Below are 26484 nucleotides of genomic sequence, written 5' to 3'. Positions count from 1 at the left end.
ATAGCTTATCACAGGGCTGATGATTTATCACAAATTCCGTCAGCCATACTTGTCTTCAGATTTCTTAAAATTTCAATTTCTTTGCTTTTTTTTTCATGTAGGTTCTCCATCATACAAGCTTAAATCGCAAAATCAAACATAAAATAATAAAAAATAACAAAATTTTCTTAAGACCTTGCAATTATTTAGAGTTAAAAGCCTCAAATGCATTAGCATATGCTCACACATGAACAAAATGTCATGTTATTTTTGATAGCGAGAATTACACTTTTGAATAGGTGTAAATGATCATTGTCAATATAAAACCTAACCAGGTTGGGGTCGAATCCCACAGGGAATATGGTGTGAACTCATGTTGTTTGCGATTTAATCCGCTAATAGTTTAATATTTCCTGTAATGGGGGGTTTAGGTTTAACAAGTTGTTGTTTGTCACTTTACTTTCGGTGTTTATAAATCAAGAGTTTATGAAATAACCAGAATTATGTTCACTAGGGCTTCCAGTACATGACAGATGCTAAAAGTGATTCAAGATTCTCATGGTGGGTAGGATAACAAACTATCTATATCTATTTTTTGTTTAAATTTCTCTCGACCTACTTAAGAGTTTAATTACCTAATCCTCTCGAACTTAGGGAATATCTATTTACTGCCCAGATTTTAGGTCAGGTTAACCAACCTTGTTACAACGCTGATTATTAAATGAAGTATTTTCGAGTCCCTATTGATAATTCACTTCCTACTATATTTGATTTGTTTCTTAAGCAAATCAAAGCAGATGTGTTACTATTTACAACCAATAGACATTAATTAAAACTTCAGAATTATCAAGAAATCCTACCACCTTTTGAATCTTTAATACTCAGCACCTCATCAAGACCTAACCCTAGATCCCATAACTCAGGTTAATGGAATTTAGCCACTCATGATGTAACGAAAGAAACACATAATTGAATTTATGATTTGAAAGATAAACTTACATAGATGAATAATAACTAGTGAATCACAGATTAGATCACAAAGGAAAAATCACAAAATACTGATATAATCTCTCAAAAATAGTTGTGTTGTTAAAGTCAAGAAGTAAAGAGAGAAAATATCAATATATACTGTCCCAAACTCAAGGTGTCGACCTTGTATGGAATAATAATGATAATTCAACAATAATTGATTCCTAGAAAACCCTAAAACACAGCTTTATATAGTTTACCCTAAATAAGGGAAACAAATTAAGGTTATAACTTTTTCTTAGAATAGACGAGACTATTGGTGATGCCTTATCAGGATCATGCTGACTTATCAAAAATATCGTCAGGTCTTCTTCAAATCTACACTAGTCCTGTCCTAGGTTGATGGCAACTTTTGATGGCTTATCAAGATTGTGACGACTTATCAGAAATGTCGTCACACCTTTGCTCCAATTCTCATATCCTGCCTAAGTCTGACAGCATTCCTGACGAATTATCACCATTATGACGGTGTATCACAAAATGTCGTCGATTCTACCAGCTGGAACTCATTCCCTTTTTAAGGCTAACGACAAACTTGATAACTTATCAGACCCTTGACGACTTATAATAAAATGTTGTCACAACTTAGGCCAATTCTCTTTCTACTGATGACGACCAACCTGTTATCTTATCATAGGGCTGACGAATTATCACAAATGTCATCATCCATACTTGTCTTTAGATTTCTTCAAATATCATCTTCTTTGCTTTATTTTATGTTGGTTCTCTATCATATCAGCTTAAACTGCAATATCAAACATAAACTAATCATAAATAACTAAAGTTGCTCAAGACCTTGCAATTATTTAGAGTTAAAAGTCTCAAATGTGTTAGCATATGCCCACACATCAACACCCTCACCTTAAAACAATTGATTGTCCTCAAGTAACCGAAACATAACTAAGAGAATACAAAGTATAATTTGGCAGCTAACTACTCATATTAGTTCAGAATAATTTCACCATCTCCAAGGTCAGTCAATTTAAAATTCACTGTTGATGTTTTGAAGAACAATCATGCACCTCACAAGCATCATGATACGACAAAAATTTAGAAATGATAATCATGCCATACCAAGATCACACTATCTAAACAAGTCAGTGACTTAGCAACATACCCAATGCGCCCTCACAACAAAAAAAATCCCTTTTTCACTCATATCAGAATTCACATAGACAAACATAGGGATAATCACAAGTCTTATTCTTAGAATGAAGTTCCAAACACTTTATGTCAAATGCCATAGGCTTGCCCTAATAGTCAGTACCCAAATCTTCAGGTAGGTCAGTTAGGATCACTTTAAGGATTTTCTTAGGCTTGTAATACAGGCTAGGGGATGGTATGATATTCATGGATATTTTAGAGTGACTATGCCTCCTTGACACTACACTAGACTCTTAGGGTTTCACTTCTCAACCTTCTTTAATTTCTCTTCTTTTATTAATCACACATGCTCAAGATGGATGCAGTCTTTTAAATCATTATATTATCATTTAATCATCTTTAACACTGCTTTCTCTTTTCTTATTTCTTTTTCACCGCACCCAACTTTTTATTCTTTTCTTTTATTCTACCTCTCTTCATGCTTATTTTGTATCATGCACCTCTATGATAGCCACCCTCAACTAAGGTTGTTTTCCTAAGTCAAGGTGTACAATGTCTAAGGAGGACCAGGGCTAAAATAGGTTCATTGTAAGGTAAATGGGAAGGTGAGAGGTTTCACAAAAAGAAATAGGCATATAGGCACAAATCTGGGATCAAAGGATATTATTCACATTGGGAAGGTCATTTACTTCAAAAGTGGGTTACAATAAAAAATGGCCTTTGATCCTTTCCTAACCCCTATCCTATAACTTGGGAAGGACTAATATGGCAAGTTCTAGATTCGGCACACAGCAGGAGCTGAGTAAGACCTCACACACACATGGCACACAAGTACATTACATATCACTACTTATCTGATTCATGCAATTTGTTTATCAAAAATTGTAAAGTCGCCAGACTAATGGCACAAAAAGATGCACCGCAGTCACAAATGTATAAAATTCATAAAGTTATAAACTCAGATCAATAGAGAGGTGCTCAAAATTCACAAAACAATCTAACTGCCTCAAGTATGTGTAATACTCATAATTATCTACCAAAAATTGTTACAAAAATATCCTACCCTACTCCCTCAACTTAAAATTGATAATAAAGCTAAACTAAGGGTTAGAGTATACTAGGAATGGATCAATCACAGGGTTCATGGGTTTCTGACCCTGCTGCTACATTATTTACTACCTTCTCTCCATCGAGAGCTTCTGGCCTTGTAGTGGTAGGTGGTCAGATAGATGAGGCACCTGCAGCCCTAGCTTTCAAAGCCTCCTCCTATCTCTCATTGTCCGCTTGGGACTCCATTTTCTCTTTCTTCAACTCCTTTTTTTTGGCCTTTTTTTTTGCCTTTTTTTCACTCTTCTTTCTTCCTCACTGTCAGGATCTTCTCTCTTATCTTTTCCCTTCCACTCCCCCTTTTTCTTTTTTTTTCTTTGGTGAATCTCCAGTGAGGTCAAGCATTGGAATTTCTTCCTCAGATTTATGCATAACCGGGTCTATCAGCACCATAAATTGGTGCTGCTGCAATACCCCAATATCTGTCTTTACCTTGTTCATGGCCGTTCTGAATTTAGCAAGATCAGCTCCTAACATTTCTTTTGCTCGTGCATCAAATCAATTCTCCAAATATGCAACCCATCTAGGAAAAGTCATAAAAGGCTCAAGGGAAGCCTTGATTCTCTTGTCTACTATAGTGGCAAACTGTTTGGCAAAAGCATGTAGCTGTGCCTCACACAATTTGTCTTGTTTATCCACTTTTTTGATATTGATCAGATGAAATACAATTCTTGCTGATGCTATAGGAGCTGAGGGATTGGGTTCATTCTTAGGAACTGAACCTACTTATGCTGAAAAAGTTGGCTGCGTAGTCTCAAAATCTAGCACTTCCACATTAGGTGTTGAACCAGCATCTATAACTAGAGGGTTTGCTACTATCTCTACACCTCTATCAAGTCTCAGTTCTTGCTGATTTTCATCATACTGTATGGGTTATGCATCTTTCGAGCAGGAATGTCATCATTAACCACTACAATCTCTGGCATATTAGCAGCTCGGCACAACTCTGTGATAAAATATGGAAAAGGATAAGCAATGTTGGTCCTTGACATTCTAATCTTTATCTCATCAGAAAATATTTCCATGAAATTAAAGGGGAGCTACTGCACCATGCTTGCTACTAGGATAGCTCGGTTTTCACCAAGAATATTGTCTCCATCAGTGGGAATCATCCAGATACGTGCTACACTGCACCAAAACTTTGCCTATTGAGTCAAAGAGGACTTATAGATTCTCTCATTTGGGTTGGTCACAAATGCTAGTTCCTCTTCGTCTATGATGTTGGCCAAGTTTGGACGTTGATATGCCTAATTTTTAATCCGAGCATATACTAATGGTGAAGTGGACTGAGGGGTGAAGTTGGGGCCATGCAGGAACCTGTTGATGGTTGTGATTGACATATCAACCCTTACGCCCTTTACATGAACTCTCTCCAACAGGGGGTGGTCTACAACTCTTTCTCCTGACCTATACATGTTTCCCCACTGAGCTTGGTAGTTTGCATAAAACTCTCGAGCCAGTACTGGGCAAAATGAGCTTCCCCCTTTTAATGTCTGACCCAATCCATCTCTTGGAACTTCTACTCTACTTCAGGATACCTATGCAAACCTTTGGTGATAATTGTCTTTTCTTCTTGAATCGGTCTTTTAGTCCTTCTTCTATCAGTTTTCCGGAGCCCAACAGTAAAGATACCCTCTGTCTTAGGAATTTGCTATCTAGCATTGTCTCAAACTTCTGGGTTCTTAGTTCCCCAAATTGGAAATTTCTCATTATCTTATTGTTCAGTGGAAGGGGATTCAGATGTTGTTCCCTTAGACTCATGCTCCTCAGACTCTTTATGTTCTTCTTCTTCAGATTTAGCATGTGCAGACTCATGCTCTCATGTTCAGAATGTTCAGATGTCTCCTGTGATAAGCAGTTGTTTTTTTAGTGTCCTCACTATCCTCCACCTCAACTAGTGGGGGTGGTTGAGGCTGGTTAGGTCTTTGATTAATATTTCACTTCCTGGGCAGAGGTTCTTTCTCTTCATAGTTAGACTCCTCATCGATAAGCTTTGGGCGTACACTTTTTTGTTATTCCTTATTTGTAAGCATGGGGCTCTTTCCTTTGGGTGCCATTATATGGTTCCAGTAGCAATAGAAAAACCATTGGTCAATCCTTAAGAGCCTAAACACATACACACATTAATCATTTAAGCTTCACATCCTTTGAAAAGGCTCATTCATGCTTCAGGTTCCAGGTGTGATGACATTTCTTGATACACCGTCACAACTGTGATAGCTTATCAGAATTCTTGTCAGCCTTAGAAAGAACCTGTAAAACTTTATCAACTTTTGATAACATTTCTAATAAGCCATCACAAATGTGATAGCCTATCACAAATGTCGTCAGCTCAAAATAGAACTCACTTCATTCTTAACATTTCTGATAAGCCGTCACAGTTGTGATAGATTATCATGAATATTGTCAACTCTTATTAGAGCCACACTTTTTAGCTTAACTAAATTTTTAGTCCCATTATTTCTCAAAATCCACTCGTGTTTTGATTTATGAGCTGAATTTTAAGCCTTAGGCTTGCACAGCAAACCCTAGTTCTGAATTTCAGCCCCTTTTCTAGTTGAACTTGGTTCAAGTCTCTACGTAACTTGGGTTGTCATCAATCTATCCCTTACCACTCAAAAATAAAATTCAAATTTATAGCATACCTGATGGGAGCCTTCAATGTGATTACACGGACAAGAGGAAGTAGGAAGAAATTCTTGATTTTAATTGCAAACCCACACACAAGGAAACTTTGCCTTTTGTTTTACTTGGAATTTTTTTTTGAATAAGTAATAAAATAATCTAGATATTGAAGGGAACTAACTTAAAAGGAAGTAAAAAAACAAGCGGGGAGGTGGAAAGGTTTGACAGGGCCCAGGTCGGATCTTTATAATTGGCCCAGATTTGGTTGTTAAGTGAATTTCTGACGACATCTTATAATGGATTGTCATAGGTGTGATGACCTATCATGGATGTCATCAGCCTTAACAGAACTCCAATTCAAAATTGGCCTCTCTACCGACAATTCTAATAGTTTATCATAGTTTTGACGGCTTATCATAAATGCCATCAAGACCTTTTCTGCTGATTTAATCAGTTTTCCACCTTCTGTGAACTAAATCCTAACTAAAAATAAACACTTTACTAGAATATAAAATTTTGGGTTGCCTCCCAATAGCGCCTGATTTACTGTCGCGGCACGACTTAGTTATCTTCACTACTCAGACTTCACCAGGACAACCTGTTTATACCCCTTTATCATCTTCATAGAACACATCAACGATTTAGAAAACACACATCTCTTTTTGTTGAGCCATGGATGAGTGTATCCCGAAGCATGCTTCCTTATCATTTAACCTGAACTTCAGCTCGTTCAACTCCATGTCTACGATCACTCTCCCTGTTGTAAGAAATGGTCTACCCAAGATGATGGGCTCTTCAAAGTCCACCTTGCAATCTAGGGCTACAAAATTAGCAGTCAGAATAAAATCGGCTACCTTTACTAAAACATCGTATAATATGCGCACAGGCTACTTCACAGACATATCTGCCATCACTAACCGAATATTTGTTAGGGTACGATTCCCCAAACCCATTTTCTTGTACAGAACAAGTGGCATTAGGTTTATACTGGCTCCCAGATCGCATAATGCTTTGGTGAATTTCAGGGAACCAATAGTACATGGAATGGTAAACGCTCTAGGGTCGGCCTTTTTTTGGACTAAAAACCTTGTAGAGATAGCGCCATAGTGGAGAAGATTGTCTTCCATCTCATGGTTAACCTTCCGTTTCTTGGTCACAAGGTCCTTCATGAACTTTGTGTATCATGGTATTTGCTCAAGTGCCTCAACCAAAGGCACATTTATTGCCAATTACTTGAGCATTGCCAGGAATTTGTTAAATTTTTCATCCTCAGCCTTCTTCTTTAATCGTTGAGGAAAAGGAGGTGGTGGTCTTGGGATAGTTTTCAACACCACTTCCTCTTCCTTCTTTCTTTCCTTCTCTGAAGAATTAACAAAACTATCCATCTTTTCAGACCCCAATGGATTTGTTTCTTTGGATTCATCAACAACTACCTCACTATCTATAGATTTGCCCACAGAAGGGCCAGGTAATATCTTACCCCTCCGACTGGTAATCACCATACATAAGCCATCATTCCATAGATTCTGAACCATATTGCTTAGTAACATTTTGCTCTTTCTCTTGTTAAATGCAGTGGAAGGTTAGCTCATCTGCTGCTCCAACTAGTTGATGCCAGTGGAGTGTGAGTGCACCAACTGATTGATGGATGTCAGATCGGTCTTCATGGTGGTTACACCAGAGTTGGTGGCCTCAAATCCCTTCAACAATTTTTCCATCATGTCCTCCATGGACACCTTTCTAGAGCTAGTTGCAGCAGCATCCTAATTTCTAGGAGGAACATATAAACCACTCCTGTCATTAATGCTTCTCTAGTTTCCTTGCTTCCTATCTTTGTAACCAGGCTTGTCATAAATGTTCTGACCTTAATTCCCATGGCTATTACCTCAGAACTCCCCCTGATTATTAATATAATTTGCCTTTTCTTCAGGCTCTACATCCACTCGATCTTGAGTGTTACAACTTTTACTTTCTCAGTCTTCCCTGACAATAAGTGCTTGGTGAGCACGTCCATATGAGTCTTTATATGGGCCATGTCTTGATCCCGCTCCTCATCACTCATACGTTATTCAGCAGATAAACCAACAAAAATAGTGGGGCTTACTACCACAGACTCGCTGGTATGCCAAGCCCGACTCTGTTTGGTCATCTTATTTAGCATATCTGAGGCATCTTGAAAACACAGATCAACAAAAGAACCACCAACAACATTATCTACAATTGGCTTTGTTACAGAGTTGAGGGCCCTATATAAAGTCTCCATCAAGTGTAGGCGCATCGTATTATGGTTCGGACACTGTGTTAGCTTCTTCTTGAATCTCTCCCAAGTCTTATGCAAAGCTTCAGTAGGAAGCTATGATTTCTTCCATCAATTGTACCCTCCTAGATGGTGGAAAAAACTGTTCTAGGAACGCTTCTTTCAATTGCCTCCAGTGGGTGATGGAATCAGGCATAAACTCATTCAGCCATAATGTTGCCTCCCCAGACAAAGACAACAGGAACAACCTCAAATGGATAGTATTCTGGCCCACTCCTGGGTTATCAAAAGATTTATAAATGGTTACAAAATTCACTAGATACAGGTTCGGATCATCCCCAGGAAGGCCACTAAACAACTTCTTCAGATTGAGGAGTTGGATCATTGTACTCATAATGTTGAACTTGGCTCCAGGTACCAACGATCGAGGAACAATTGCACCTGTTGCACCTATCCCATCCATGCCATCATAATCATTATTCAGATCATACTGGACCGGCTATTACTCTTGTCTTCTTTCTAACGGATGGTTTCGGTTAATATTACGTAGTACTTGTGCAGCTATCTACTCTGAACGCCTTGGGTTACCAGGGTTCAATAACTCCTCATCCCCTAAATATTCATCCTCAGGGTTTGGATGTCGTGTATGTTGCCTGACATTTTGCACTTTTACCTGAGCTCTAGCTAAGGCTGCCAGTCTGTCAGCCTTTTACTATTCTGCTATTCTTCCTATTCATTGCAGTTCCTGATTTAGTGGCAATAATGTTTCTCTGAAACTTCTAGTGCTTGGCATACACTATAAAATCCTGTAACTAAACAAAAATATCAAATAAATGTAAATCTAGGAAACATAATTAACAGTCAATTAGTGCATACAAACTTCAGTTTACAACCATATTCCCTGAAAATGGTGCCATTTTTGGTAACGCTCAAATTACATTTTTGAATAGGTGTAAGCGATCGTTGTCAATATAAAACCCAACTAGGTTGGGGTCGAATCCCACAGGGAATATGGTGTGAACTCAAGTTGTTTGAGATTTAATCTACTGATAGTTTAATATTTCCCCAAATGGGGGGGTTTAAGTTTAACAAGTTGTTGCTTGTCAATTTACTTTCGGTGTTCGTAAATCTAGAGTTTATGAAATAACCAAAATTATGTTCACTAGGGCTTCCGGTATATGACAGATGCTAAAAGTGATTCAAGATTCTCACGGTGGGTAGGATAACAAGCTATCTTTATCGATATTATGCATAAATGTCTCTCGACCTACTTTTAATTCCCTAATCCTCTCAGACTCAGGGAATTTCTATTTACCACCCAGATTTTACCTCATGTTAACCAACCTTGTTATAATGCTGATTATTAAATTAAGTATTATCAAGTCCCTATTGATAATTCACTTTCTACTATATTTGATTTCTTTCTCAAACAAATCAAAGCAAGCGTGTCTACTGTTTGCAACCAACAAACATTAATTAAAACTTTAATATTATCAAGAAATCCTAACAACTTTTGAATATTAAATACTCTGTACCTTATCAAGACCTAACTCTAGATCCCATAACTCAGGTTAATGGAGTTTAGCCACTAATGATAATACGAATGAAACACATAATTGAATTTATGATTTGAAAGATAAACTTACAGAGATGAATAATAACTAGTGAATCGCAGATTAGATCACAAAGGAAAAATCCCAAAATACTGATAATAATATCTCAAAAATTGTTGTGTTGTTTAACTCTAGAAGTAAAGAGAGAAAATATCAAGATATGTTGTCCCAAACTCAAGGTGTCGACCTTCTGCGGAATAATAATGATAATTCAACAATAATTGATTCCTAGAAAACCCTAAAACAAAGCTTTAAATCATTTACCCTAAATAAGGAAACAAAATCAAGGTTACAGATTTTTCTCGGAATAGACGACAACTATTGGTGACACCTTATCAGGATCTCGATGACTTATCAAGAATATCGCCAGGTCTTCTTTAAATCTGCAATAGTCCTATCTTAGGTTGACGGCAACTTTTGACGGCATAGCAGGACTGTGACGACTTAAATGTTGTCACACCTTTGCTCCAATTCTCATGTCCTACCTAAGTCTGACGGCATTCCTGATGAATTATTACCATTATGGCAGCCTATCACAAAATGTGATTGATTCTACTAGATGGAACTCATTCCCTATTTAAGGCTGACGACAAACTTGATAACTTATTAGAACCTTGATGGCTTATCACAAAATGTCATCACAACTTCCACTTTAGGCTAATTCTCTATCTACTGATGACGACCAACCTAATAGCTTGTCACAGGGCTGACGACTTATCACAAAGATCGTCAGCCAGACTTGTCTTCAGATTTCTTCAAATTTCAAGTTCTTTGCATAATTTCATGTTGGTTCTCTATCATATCAGCTTAAACTGCAAAATTAAACATAAACTAATAAAACATAACTAAAGTTGCTTAAGACCTTGCAATTATTTAGAGTTAAAAGCCTTAAATATGTTAGCATATGCTCAGACATAAACTTCCTGATCATGAATTAAATAAAAGATAGATATTTAAAGGACATTAAGGTCGCAAAATGAGATAGCCAACTTTCAAAGGCTAAAATAAACTAAGTCTGAATACTTAGCTTGAATTTTCTAAGCCTAGGACCCCTTAACAAGCTTAAAGGACTGAATTAAGCTAGAAATTTTGCCGGATCTTACAATATTTCCCCTATGGGAACATTCATCCTCGATTGATACTGACTGAACTGAGGGTACTAGTAGGCTGAATCTACTTACCATAAATGAACATCTGGGACCTGACTATATGACTCATATTACTGATATGTTGAATTGCATACTGAATATGCATATCTAATGCATGAGTACATGACTGAGCTGATTCATGAATGCATGGTTAGGAGTACTGATAATCTAAGTTTCTCATACTTATCATGCATATATAATGCATAAATAAATGAATAAATAAGCTTAAGGAAAGCCATTACCTTAGGCTGAGTACGGATTAGCAGAGAAGAGGTGAGGATACTTGGTCCGCATGTCTGCTTCTTCTTCCCAAGTATCTCCCTCAATCGACTGATTCCGCAAAATAAATTTGAATAGAGTGACTTGGGAACATTACTAAGTCTGAAGTATGATACATAGACTAAATATCAGACACTGAACTGAGCCCCTAAATACATGGCTCACAGCTCAGATTAGAACTTGAGGGTTAACAATATGAGTATCCACCAATCCAAATTGGATTTGTTATGTAAAAGGAAGCTAGAGGGTTTAGGACATGATAGATCAAGGGTTATAGAGAATCTCCCCCTTGGGATATTATGTCCCTCGAATAATACTGACTTGGCTAAGATAGTTAGGAAACTTGAATGATGCATAGCGCACCTACGAACCGAGTCATGACTGAATATGATATCTAGGGTCTGAAACTATGACATAATAGATGAACCATGATGAATACGCAACTACCTGGTTGCCTTATCTTGCAACAGTTACATTCATGAGACTTCAGATAGCATGAATAAATGTAAAGACAAAAAACCATACAAACTTGTCTGTCTAACTGCTAAACTGAATCATGGGCTCTGCGGACTAACTTATGTTGAAAACTTATACTCGACTGGGCCTTTTTTGACACTTTTTCTATGGAGTTCTAGTGGCTTTATAGGGTAAGAAAATCTTGGCATGGTCTGAATAAGTTCTGTAATGTGAGTCATGGCCTATGAAACATCATCTAAGATGAAGTGGCTAAGCCTTATACATTGCAACTAAAATTTTTTAGCTTAGAGATATCCCTTGATTACCCTTTCAACTATAATCTCTACCTTAGTACAACCCTTCACCTGAGACTACTGAAAATATTCACATGGATGCTGAGCACGAATGCATAAGCATACTAGCTTATCAACTTAACTTAATTACTGGGTCTACAAAACAAAACTATACTTAGCCTGAACAACTGAACCAAAACCTTAGACTATCATGTATACGAGTTAAGGACTGACTGGATAACATGAAATAATTGAGAATGAATTCATGAAAACAATATTATTTGAGTATGCAGGACCAAGCATATGATATAATTCTGAAATAGTCTGTAAACCAAGGAACTAAAATACTAAAAATCCAAGTAACTAATAACTATATGCTATAGTCGAACAATCCTAAGACTAAATCAACTCATGTATCTGATTACTAGACTGTGATAGAGGCTGATGCTATGTTTGAGACGATAATGATGACTGTAATCGAGAAAGTAATGGGGGATAACCACTCTGTAAGGCAAGAGAGTAGTAGTCATGAGCTGCATGAACTAAATTTGGAGTTTTCTATACTCATGGAACATGATTTGTACTAGTGTTTGAATTGGAACTCCTCATACTAGGAATTGTAAGATCACACAATTCAATGAAAAGTGCATAAATATAATCTGTGTTTAGGGAGTGGAGACGTAAAGAACGCTTAGGTATCATGATGACTGAAGTACAAAACTTTGAACCGAGGTAAATATGGGTTAGGGATTATTCCCACCATTTACTTTTCAACACGTACTAATATTACGACTGAAATCTAGAAGCCTAAATTCCTGAGATATCATAACCGAACAGTTCCTGTATACCTGTTGGGCTATGGTAGACTGACCCACTGGGGTGTAGACTAAGAAAGATTTGTTAATATTTGGTCTAACTTTAAAGTTAACTAGTATCCACAGAGTTAAAAATGACAGAAAAGCTCCTGAATCAGATAAGGCATAAACATGTGAAAGGGGAGGTCTATAATCTACAAGTAACCATATCAGGATTATTTTCCTGATCTTGCCTAGACTGCAGTTCATAAAGACTAATTGGGAGCTACCCATTGGAGGCACTGGAAGTGGCACCCTACTATTTCTGGAGACATGACAAAGCTGAAGGATGACTGTACTGACTTTGTGGGCCAGGCTTAGTACAATCTTGGATTTCGTGACCTGACTCGCCATATCCAAAACGTACATCACTACAAGCTCTACCCACCACTTTATGATTCTTACCACATTCTTTGCAAAATGGGTTGTTACGAACACAGCGTGCACTACTCTGGGTTTTGGAGTCTAGGGCCCCATCATGACTGTTATTCCTAAAGTTTGGATCTAGTGAACTAACTGAAGATGTAACTGGGGCTGCAGATTTTGGGTGGAACTTAGAATTATTCCCACCCTCTGACTTAGGTTGAGTGAAGCTAAACTATCTGTTCTAGCTCTCTTATTTTCTCTCTCTTTCTTCCTAAGCTTCTATTCCACAATCTGTTGAGAATGGACCATAGGCCTAGATAAGTCCATCTCCTTAATCAATATCGCAGCCTTGCACTCCTTAACCACTCTACTCGATACCCCAGACATAAACTTGCTCATTCTAGATCTATTATCTGTCACTACATAGGGAGCATACCTGGCTAACTGACTTAACTTGAGGGAATACTTTTTAACCCTCATACTTCCTTGCTTGAGATTGATGAACTCTAACACCTTGGCTTCTTTCAGCTCTAAGGAAAAGAATCTATCTTAGAAGGTCTTATCAAACTCTTCCTAATCAATGGGTTTTACATCTGCACCCTTGTCTACCTCTCACTTCTTAAACCATAAATGAGCTACATATTATAGCTTATAGGTGGCTAACTCAACACTATCACTAGAAGTCACTCCCATGATATCTATGACTTTTTGAGTCAGATTAAGGAACTCCTGTGAATCCTCTTCCGGATTAGATCCTGCGAATAAATGAAGATTCATTCGAGTGAAGTCCCAAATCCTAGCTGCAGTAATATTGCTCACGGGGTTGGCCGATACAGCAATTGGTCGTTCATTCTGGGATAATATTGAATTGGTTAAAGTAGTGAATGCAATTCTTAATTCTATATAATAGACATGCTCGTCCATGGTATCTGCCTAAACGGGGTGAGGTGCTGACTGGTTTCCAGTTCTTCTTTTGTTTGTCCTTTTGGGATGCATGTTCTATAACCGAAAGGAAGATGCGGATTATAATAAGACTTTAACTGGAGCTCATGCTCACTCATACGACATTAATACTAAAAGAAGGAAAATTGTTCCTACAACATCTCATAGCCTCCTGTACATAAGTATGGCGCACTACATTCTCATACACAAGACTCTACTAGATGCGACTTTTAGACATCCTAGGACACTGTTTAACCTTAAGCTTTGATACCAAGTTTGTAATGCCCCGACTCTGGTAGCTCAGATGCTACACTGTGCTCATAAAACTAAAGGACCACAAGCTAACCCATAACTGGTAACTACTATAATAACTGAGTAATAATACTGTATAATGAGGAACGATGGGAAGAAATGCCATAAGGTTCAAAACTATAATCTGATAAAGAGAAATGATAAAATCTGATATAACATTAGAATCTGATATACTAAATTAGTGTTTGAACATCTAGTCTAAAAAGTATCTAAAACTGTCTAAACTATGGAGTTGATGGGACAAACTCCCAACTAACTCCAACTACAAAAAATAAATTGAGATACAGAATGAATAAGCATGTCATCAAACTATGAGGACTTACCACTACTCAGTTTCTGGAAAGTCTGATCTTTTAAGGGTGCTCTAGAACTCGTATGTCGGAACCTATGGTATAAAATACCATAGCAAAAAAGAAAAGTATGCATCAATATGTATGAATGTACTGGTATGCAAAGTGAGGTAAGGCTGAATGCAAGGGTTCATATGCATGAACAATAACAAATGAATAACATGATTATGACTTAATAAAAGTGCATGCATGAATATATGAACTGTAACTGAGAGTGTGATAATACTGAATACTGGCAAACTGATGCAACTAATAACTAATATACTACATACTAAGTGAGTATGTCTGATAGTCTTATTTTTTTATGAAACTAGCTGAGTTCCATTCTGAGCTGAGTCACTGTATCTGACAGTCCTTAAATCTATAGAACTATCTAAGTTCTTTACTTATGATTGAGACTGAGACTGTGGGAGGCAATCATCTAACTGATATGCCCCATTCTGAACTTTTTGGGGTCCAACCTATATCCCTAGTTGGAAGGGTGTCTGTCCCGTGCCACGGATAAAGATAAGCTGTGATTAACCCTTTCTGATAGGGTGCTCTTCCATCAACCTCTCACTAGTAAGAGAACTCAAATGAGATGTATTAACCCTAGACTCATAGAGTTATATCTCAATATACGCTAGCTACGTTGTTCTTGAATACAAGGACTACTTCTAAGGATCACACCTTCTGCTGCCGGGTGGGCCCCCATCCTTGGGCTTACTCGATGCTGAATCCTACTCCCAACTGAATAGACACTGGACTGATCTTACTAGGTTGTACTGATTTGCTACTGATTGTACTGATTAACTGAACTGAAGTGAGTTTACTGGGTTTCGTTGATTGACAGAATACTACTCATTTTTGTTAGCTGACTGAGATTACTAAGGACTAAACTGAATAATGAATGGGATAGGATTGATACTGAGTTTACTAAGTTTTCCTGAGTTCAGTAACTGAACTAGAGTTATACTGATCGTGACATGACTGAGACTGTTTTGTAACTAACACTGGCTCTAGGCACACAGCTGAATTTTCAGGTATTAAATACCTCCAGGATTCGATAGCATAAAAATAATAGGACAAGACAATTCTTGACAATAGTCAACAACTCACACTACAATCTGTGAGGCATTTCATCAATCATTTGAAAGTCATGAACGTGCACATGAATAGGAATGCATGGTAACACATTATAATTTCATTAAACGAATCTCATGAGCATTCCATCAAACACATACAAGGTATAGCTTTAGCATGGAAGACATTGTGATCATTTGAATATTGCATAAGTTCATCATTTAGATCACCAAAGGATCATAAAAGCACCATAATATAAATTGAGCATTTGATCAAACACATGGTAGGTGTAGCTTGATACTTGGGCATTAACAGCATTGCTAATACATCATGACTTCATAATTCAAGGGTTTCAATCTAAGAGAATAAAAATTAAACTTACATGTAGTCATAATATACAGAAATACATAAAGATTTCAACTTGGACCATATGCCACAACATCAACATGATTACATTCAAACCAACAACATGGAAATCATAATTCATGTTTTTAAAAGAAGTTTCATGAACTCCATGGGTGGAAGGGACCCTTGGATGAACACTTTACATACCTTGTGGAAGAATTTCAGGAAATTAATAGAGGAAATCTTGAGTTCTTTATCTGAATTTTAAAAACCCTAAGGCTTGTTCTTGAGAGAAATTGAGAAATAATAAGTTTATCTGCTTTCTAGGGTATTAAATTTCGTGTTTGAGGGCTGAGGTTCAGGGGATAAAGACCCAAATACCCCTAAGAACACGTTTTTTTAGTGACTAAAATTGGGTTACCAACGCACAGGTTGATGTGGTGCATCGATGGTATCAACGCGATAGTAGATGCATCGTGCCAAGATCGCGCCGAATCACTAGAATTTGATGCTGGTAATTGGGGAAAATATTAACCAATGCGATAGGCAACGTGGTGCGCCAAGATCCCATTGGTTCACTATTTTGGGATTCCAAAGTAGCTTCAAACGAAGTCCGAAATATCTAAAACTAGTCTGGGAACACCTATTGACCTTCCTGATCATGAATTAACTAAAACATAGACGTTTAAAGGATATTAAGTTGCAAAATGAGATTTCCAACTTTTGAATGCTAAAATAAACTAAGTCTGAATACTTAGCTAGAATTTTCCAAGTCTGGGACGCCTAAACAAGATTAAAGGACTGAATTAAACTAGAAATTTTGTGGGGTCTTACAATACAAAAATCTCAATGGGGGATAACCACACGTTGAAAGCATAGGAAATTAACTCCATATCTTCTGGAGGGCATGATCATCAATGACTTCTCAGGAACCCACCAAGGATAAAAGAAGTAAAATAATAGTCACAAATCTAGCAACTCGATGAAATGTAACCCTAGCCAAAAGCTGGATAATACAATAGTACACCTCTACAATGAATACCTAAATTTCCAACATAAAAAGTGTCATAGGAAACGTCACCTATCCTCAACTCTCTTAACTCCACTAGAACAAGAACCACATCAAGGTAAGGATGGAGTATCCAACTCCACTCCAATACAAAGATCAATGCTATCAGCAAAAGGAGAACCCACAATACCTAGAAGGAGAATCTAAGATCTCTCAAGATAAACATCAACACCACTATAGGGGAACGAACTAGCCAAATCAGAAAAATGGATCCCAAACTAGTCAATCTTAGAAATAAGCTATAAAGTAAGACAACCAATATTTAAATTTTTGCAAAAAAAAAAAAAAACCAAAGTCCTACAATCTCAATTCAAAATAGGAAATATAACCAAATTGTGACTGCTCGAACCATAGAAGGCCACCCTTCCTTCACTTCCATAAATTACTCAATAACCAATTTTCCATCATCAACAGAAGAGGAAAATAACCAACCTCTCTTTCCTACCAGAAAGAAACTATACCATCACAAATAGAAGAGATAAATAACAAACCGTGCCTCGCTACAAGAGAGAAATTATCCAACAAACCTTGCCTCATAGGAAAATAAACAAGAATTATGAGAAAGAAAATTCTAACTAGATAACGCTTGCTTATCTGTAAATCAAGAAAGGATCGATCAACTTCAAATAATAACAAAAACAAAAACATTAATAGAAATACTAGGATAAGAAGAAGGTGGAAAAAAATGAAAATCAATAACAAGTACCATACTTTTGCCAAAACAAGACCAATATGCCACGATAAATAGGACTCGAACCCAAATGCTGCAACCCTAGGAAATATTAACACCAATCCACTATCTGCTACAAAAGTAAATAATCTACGGTAGTAGTCATATAACCATGAACTCTATATCAAGGTACACGACAATCAAAATAAACCTACTACAACACATAATCATATATGGGTATGAAAACTCCTATATATTTAAATAAAAAGAAAGGAATAAAGGCGCATTTATCATAGTGAAAATCCAAAGTTATGCACATGACGTGCTCAAGGAAGAATGAATCTTAGAGGGTCAAAACTTGAACTGAGCATTTGAATAAACGATTGAGGTACTAAGTGTATTGCCTTCAACAGAAGGTGCCACAACACCATGGGACTAATCCGAACGTGCTAAATAACTAATAATCTCATACCAGAGACATCCTCAGGACTAGAGTTCAATCTCTCTACAGTCATAGAAAATGCTTAAAGCCCTAACATAGTGAGAAACATGGGTTGGCCCTAACTGGCCGACCAACTAACTCTGGAGGCACTTTCTACTGGGTTAACCATTATCCCCACAATCATAGCATACCTCAAGAGCTCTAGGCTAGAGGGGAATACATGCTAACTCTAGATGAACAACCAACATTTATGTGGTTCACACTCTATACTAATGACCAATTATGCCACAACCACGACATACTCTAGGAATACTTTAAGGTACTATACCCACTGATCAAGAATCGCCACAATAGAATAAAGAATAATAAAGAATAGTTTATGATGCCTAAAGAAAAATATTATTGTTGTGACCATCATTATATATTGGAGAGACACCTAGAGTCTAAGATGCTACTTGTGTGGAACTAAAGGCTACAGTGATGCTGATCAATATTTAGAGGATCCTCACCCCTGGATAGAATACTAATGGCACTATACTAATAGCATGGCCTATTACCACTACTTTCATAAGTCTAAATACATGCTCTCTGTGGCCCTTTTATGGTCAACAACCTTAGAGTAAAAGACCCAGAAGCTATGAAATTCCCCAATACATAATAGGAGTGGCAATGCTAATCTTTTAATAAACCTATGCACCATCTCATATTTTGAAGAATATAGCATACGAGTATGCCTGTCCTACTAAAGAAACCTAATATCATACTTTGAAATAAATAAGGAACCCTATTGAACACCAATAACCTAAACTTTGGCCTTAGAACTTCTCAAGGAGCCAAATATCATCTTTTCTTAAAAAGAATCAGTTAAAAGTGTCAAAATCCCCAATGGTGAATATTTAAAGGTTGAAGTAGTCTCAAACTCTACCGCAGACTGGATCGCCCCAGATCGTCCAATCAATACTTAAAATATTCAATGTTAATCTCTAACTGCAAAACCTGATGCTATATTGATGCTTTGGAAACACATACTAAAATCATATTTACATCTATTGATAATCTCATATAATCAATTCAGGATATAATAGAGCCAAAGCTTATACTTTAGTCTCATAGAAATATGAAAACCAGACAAGTATACAAGAATAGAATTTCCAATGAATTTTGTGTAGCTTCCCAAAGATAGGATATAGACGTATTTACACCAATTTATAAGACTTTACAATACACTAGGCACTTGTAATAACACAGCGGTAAACCTAGGCTCTAATAAAAAAATTTCACGATCCAAATTTCTCAAGTCATGTTGGCACCTACTATAACACTCCAATAGGTAAACTAACATGTAGTATTAAAATGCTACTAATAGACTATCACATGAGATGAATGATGGTAGAATAATAAATATGATAAAATATTAGTACATATAACATAGTCCCGCAAACTAGTCAAATTCGTACAATAGCAACAAATGCAAAAAGTTTAGAAGGATAAGATACTAAAAATATATAGGTACAACCCATATCTTAATACAACATAGAGACTAGTGTAATCCATAAGAGGGAAAAAATAATACTCAAAATGCGAGGATATCACCATAAATATATATCCCATAGCTTCTCTGCATGATGCCCACAATAATGACAAGAACCAATACAATGATCTGCAAGTTGCAAAAGTATAGTATGAGTACCAAACACATAGTACTTGTCGCGCAGCATTTTTATTTTGAAAAATAAAATTTGACTTGACATCTTTTTAGTAATTTTGAAAGAGAACAATCACCACCAAATGAAATAAGGTGTGTTATGGCATCATTCTAGGCTAATTATGAACTAATTATGTAATAACCTAAAAACTAAGGATCATGATTGCATTTCATGTGGCAAACCTTGACAAGTAAGTGTAATACCCGTGTCTTTTTTCCAGCTTGAAATCAACTCAAAGATGTTAGAACTTTCTTTGAAATATGAATCTATTTTTGTACACGTGGTATTTTTGAGATTTTCACTTTCCATCATGTGGAAAATTTATTAAGCTTTCCATTGATACCAATTTCATCAAAATCCGGTATTGGGGGAAGAAGTTATGGACATTTACGGAAGCAGATCGGACTGCCCAGTTTCGAGGGTAGCACCCAATGCAACATCGTAGGTCTGACGGTCCATTGGAAGACACCGTTGCAGATAACCAGTGGGACTAGTTTTTGCCCTGGTTCGATGGACCGTCGAAGCCACCGTCACACCCTACTTTAGTTATTTTAAATTATTTAAAATAGGGGTATTTTGGTCATTTACCACTCACCTATATATAACTAATTACACCCAATTTCATCAACTTTATTCATTATTATTTTCACATGAACAAATATTACGGTTTCTCTCTATCCCATAAGATCAAAAATTTAAATCTTCTTCAAGAACTAAATGGTTTCCAATTCTTCAAGTTCAAGAGCATCAAGTATCATATCCCAGGTATTCATAGTGTTCATTCACAGACTCCTTTGATCCATGAAGTCCAAGAATCTCTTTTCTAAATTCTAGATTATGGTTTTCTTCATGAATTCCTGATTGGACTGTTCTTGTTCATATTGATAAATAAGGAATTGACTTCTAATTCAGGTTGGGTGATAATTTCTATGTGGGTTTAATTATTATAGGCCTAGATTCATGCAAACCTATGACTAAACCCTTGAATGATAAAATTATATTAAACCACGATGTTTAATTGTTGTACAATGTTGTTTACATGTATCATTTCTATAATATGTTTGACTAAATGCCTAGATGAAGGAAAATGCCTAACTAGCATTATATCATAAAATCCCCATGTATGTACAAGTTTATGCCTGTTACATGTTTGATAAAATGCTTCAATAAATGTATTATGAATTATGATGTTTGTGATGTGTTCAAGTAAGTTATACTAAGTCAGTTTCCTTCCATCGAGTCCTAGGGGTACTTATACCCGAAACATTAGTTGTGTTCCTAGAGCCATGTCATGTTTCCATGATACTCTTAGTCATTCTACAAATCGTTAGACTTAGAACAGTTGTATGACTCAGGAAATCTCCATGATCTTAGGAACTCAGTCAGTTATCAGATATCAGTAGTATTTCGTTAAACAACAAAAACTTAGTAAATTCAGTCCATGTTCAGTTTAGTAAATAATGATCAGTGTTCATTCAGATGGGAGTAGGAATTAGCACCGAGTGGACCCAAGGATGGGAACTCACCTGTTATATGTGGGTGTAATTTATAGAAGCAATCCTTGCATTCTAGAACTATGTAGCAAGCATAGGTTGAGACATCATAGCCTGCTATATGAGGGTAGATGAGGTGGCTTAAGCTATTATATGAGGGTTCCCACCATTCTAACTAGAGTTACCTGTTATATAAGGGTTACTCACTTTTTGTCCTAACCAGTGGCGTAGTATTGACACCCTTCCAATAAGGGCACAGATTGGACCCTAGCTCAACTATTATAGCATATTTGGGACATGTCGGTTAAATCCTACTTCCCACAGTTTCATGTTATAGAATTAGGACTTTCAGATACAAGTAATCAGTCTCAATAATAAAACTTAGATTGTTCTTGAGATTTCAGGACTGTCAGATGCAGTACAGAACTTAGATAGTTCCATAAGATTCTGGACTGTCAGACACAGTCACTCATGTTATTAGTTAAATTCAGATCTATTTATCTACATTATCATTCATATCAGTTATCAATATGTCATGTATCAGTATTCAAATTCAGTTACCATGTATCCACAATACTAGTGTTAGTTATTATATCTCATATATGTATTCTCACGCTTATGATAGTCAGTTAGTTATTATTATTGTTCATACATATGAACCCAATGCATTTAGCCTACCTCATGTATACCAATACATTCAATTATGCTGACACAATCGCTCTATGGTGTTCTTATACCATAGGTTCAGGTACACGAGCTCCAGATCAGTAGTAGATTCTAGATTCAATAGTCAGAGTAGAAGTGAGTCCTCATCCTTCGAGGACATGATTATTTCCTTATTATCTCATTAGTCAGTATATTAGACGGAGTTAGTTGGGGACATGTCCCGTTAACTCTTTATTCAGGTTATTCATACAGTAGAGGCTTTCAAACTATACTCAGACTATATACAGACTAGATTTTAGATTTGGTTCAAACTTTATTATTTTTAATCATGTTTTGGGTATTCCATTACCCCAAAAAGATGTTATATTATTCAGATAATGTATAGTTTTAAACCATATGGCCTTTCAGTTCATGTTTCAACATTTATAGTATTTTATGTAGTTTATGATACGTGAGCAGATGCTAACACATTTGAGACTCTTAACTCTAAATAATTGCGAAGTCTTATGCAACTTTTGGTTGTTTTTTATCGTTTTCTTGTGATATTGCAGTTATAGAAAAGATGGGAGGAAAACATCAGAAAGATGAACAAAATAAGTAAAATCTGGTACAAGTAAGCTGATATAAGTCTGATGGAATTTCTCGCAAGCCATCAGAGATGTAGTAAGCTACCAGAAAAAGCGTCAGGAAGAATAGTGAAGAACATTTGTTGGATGAAGGTGATGACATTCTCAATATGTCATCATAAGTGTAATGAGCTATCAAAAGATGCCGTCAAGTGGGATGAAACATGTTGAAAGAAGCTAAAAGTATAAAGATATGTGTTACACGTTGTCACTCCTCTTATAAGCCATCGGAGGACATCATCAAAGTGAGGCATAAAACGATAAGAAGGCACAACTTCTAAAGACATATTTGAGACGTCGTTAGAAGCCTGACGATCAACACCAATATGCCATCACGTAAATCTGAGCACAGCAGTGATTTTGTTATTTTATTACCTTAATTAGGCTTTAGTATAAATAGCAATTTTGAGGGATTTTAAATTATCAAGTTTTCATTATTTAGAATAAGAACTTTGGAGAGAGAAACAGGTACATTATTCTCTTTCACCAATTATTCTTAGTTTTCTTTCTTATCAACTATTCTTGGGTTTCTAACTTGGGATTTAATTAAAGAAATTGCTTGTTATTTTCCATCTATACGTAAGTTAATTATTATCATCATGAATTCAAATTGTGATTTCTTTTATCAAATCATGAGCGGCTAATTCCATTAGCTGGGGTTATGGGATCAAAGCATTAGGGTTTGATATGATGCTAGGTGTTTAACAGATTCAAGGAGTAGTAGAACATCTTAAAATTCTATGGTTATAACTGAAATCTAGTGGATGTAAACATTACATTATGTCTTAGGTTTTATTTTTGTTTCTAACAGAGAAATAGACTAGAGGACGGGATTATCAATAGGGACTGGGAAGCTACAAACATTTTGTTTAATGATTAATGCCATAATTGGATTAATCTAACTGAGATAACATCCATTTGGATATAGATAAATTATCTAATTTTAAGAGAATTAGATAATAAATTGTCTAGTGAGGTCGAGAGATAAGTCATATAGTATCATAGTTAGGGATATTCTATTATTCTACTCATTCCGAGGGTCTCTAGCATTACCTAGTATCTTTCAATACCTGAAAACTTTGGTGATCATAACTCTGGTTTCCTATTTATATTGATAACAACAATATAACTTAGAATATGGAGATTGATTCATTATGAACTTTAAACGCCCATCTTTTGGAAACAAAAAACTATTAGTAAAGTATTTCATAAACAAATTAACGTTCACACCCTATTCCCTATGGGATTTGACCCCAACCTAGTTGGGTTTTATATTGACAACAATTGCTTACACCCATTCAAGAGTATAATTTGAGCGTAATAAAAAATGGCGCCGTTGCCAGGGAATATGGTTGTAGACTAAATTTTTATGTGTGAAAATTTGCTGATAGTTAAGTTTCCTTGATTTATGCTCGGTTGTTGTTTTTGTTTATTTATAGGATATTTACTTTAGGTTGAACTAAGCAATACCCAATCCGAAACTCCATCACATAAGCATCATGGCATAATGACCACTGTGGTTTGAGGTTGAAGAAGATGACGATGTGGATGGAGCAGGTGCAACGGGCGCGATCATCTTGCCACTGTTGGCACCAAGAGAAAAGTTCAATATTACAAGAATAATGATCCAGCTTTTAAATATGAAAGGGTTGTTTGGAGGCCTTCCAGAAGATGACCCTAATCTGCATCTGGTGAATTTTGTCACCATTTGTAAATCCTTTGATAACTCAGGGGTGAGCCAGAGCGCTATCCAATTGAGGTTGTTCCCATTATCTCTGTTTGGCGAGTCAATATTATGGATAAATGAGTTGACGCATGATTGTATAACCAACTGGAGGCGGTTGAGAGAAGCTTTCCTAGAAAAGTTCTTTCTGCCATCCAGGAGGATATAGTTGAGGGATGAGATTAACAATTTTAGGCAACTCCCAAATGAGGTTTTACATGAAACTTAGGAGAGGTTCAAGAAGAAGCTGGCACAATGTCCAAATCATAACATGACGGGCATACATCTGATGGAGACTCTGTTAAGAGATTTTAACTCTGTGACAAGGCCAATGGTAGATAACATTACTGGAGGATCATTTGTTACTCTTGCATTTCAAGATACTGCTAATATACTGAATAGGATGACCAAATTAAATAGGTCTTGGTACACTAGTGATTCTATGGTGACAGGTCTAACTGTACCTATTTGAATGAAAGAGGAACAGTGAAAAAGGAATGAGGAAAATGATCAAGACATAGCCCATCTAAAGACTCAAATGGACCTGCTCACCTAGAACTTAATGTCAGGAAGGACAGAATAGGTGAAAGCTTTAATTACTTGGGACCGTTATGATATAGAGACTGAAGAAGAATTCAACTATTTTACTAATCAGGTGGGTTTCTGAGGCAATAGCCAAGGGAATCAAGGCGTAATGGTAATGACAATCCTAATCATAAAGACAGGGAGCAAGAAAAAGGGAGATGCATTAATGACAGAAATGTGTTGTATATTTGTGCAGGACATCAAAAAGTTATTGCAACTAGTTCGGGAAAGTGTTCGATGTAAGATATGATAAAAGAACTGTTGAAGGAAGTAGAGGATACTAATGTAGGCGTAGCCAGTATGAGGAGTGAATTTTCCACTATGAGTCAGTTGGTTAGTTCACATTCAACTTTAATCCAGCAGTTAGAGAAATAGTGAGTCAACTATCCTCAGCACTAAACTAGGGAATAAGTGGTACTTCACTTGTTTAAGCAACTCAGGATCAGAAGACTGAAAATTCATGTCAAGAAATCACCAATAGGAGTGGTAAGATTTTATCTAGCCCTGCTGTCGACAAAACTAGGAATATTGAGGAAATTGCAGATAAACCAGCAAAACAACATCCAGGGGAGTTGGAGAAACCAAATAGTTCTATTGACTTGTCAGACAAGGAGAAAGAGAAGGAAGTGGTGTTGAAAACCATGCCACGAACACCACCTCCCTTTCCTTAATGGCTGAGAAAGAAGGCGGATGATGTAAAGTTTAGCATGTTCCTGGAAATACTCAAGCAATTGACTATAAATGTTCCTTTGATCGAGGCCCTTGAGCAAATACCAGGTTATGCAAAATTTATGAAAGCTCATATGACCAAGAAACAAGCAGTGAGTTTCAAACTTGAAGCAGTCCTCCACCATTGTAGTGCTATTTCCACAGGGACCTTGACATAAAAGAAGTTAGATCCAGGTGCAACCACTATTCCCTGCACAATTGGAACTATAGAATTCACCAAAGCACTGTATGATCTAGGAGCAAGTGTTAACATAATGCCATTGACTATCTATAAAAATTTGAGTTTGGGAAATCCCACACCGACCAATATGAGGCTGGTAATGGCCGACAGATCAGTAAAGCGACGTGTTGGCATTTTGTATGATGTGCTAGTCAAGGTCTCCAATTTCATATTCCTTGCAGACTTTATCATTATGGACTGTGAGGTGGAATTCAAGGTGTCCATAATCCTGGGTTAACCATTCCTCACAATTGGAAGTGTATTGATTGATTTGAGAGCGAATGAGCTCTTATTCAGGGCAAATGATAAAGAGGTATGGTTTAATATGGGAAAATCAATGAAACAGCATGAAGAAACGAGTGTGTTCTCAATAGTTGATATGTACTTTGAGGACGAATAGGATGTGCTCAAAACTAAATAGCTTATTATTGAGC

The sequence above is a fragment of the Capsicum annuum genome, chromosome 1, assembly GCF_002878395.1.
Source record: "Capsicum annuum cultivar UCD-10X-F1 chromosome 1, UCD10Xv1.1, whole genome shotgun sequence".
Classification (NCBI taxonomy): Eukaryota; Viridiplantae; Streptophyta; class Magnoliopsida; order Solanales; family Solanaceae; genus Capsicum; species Capsicum annuum.
The sequence above is the reverse complement of the archived record's forward strand: the minus strand, read 5'-3'. Positions refer to the sequence as shown.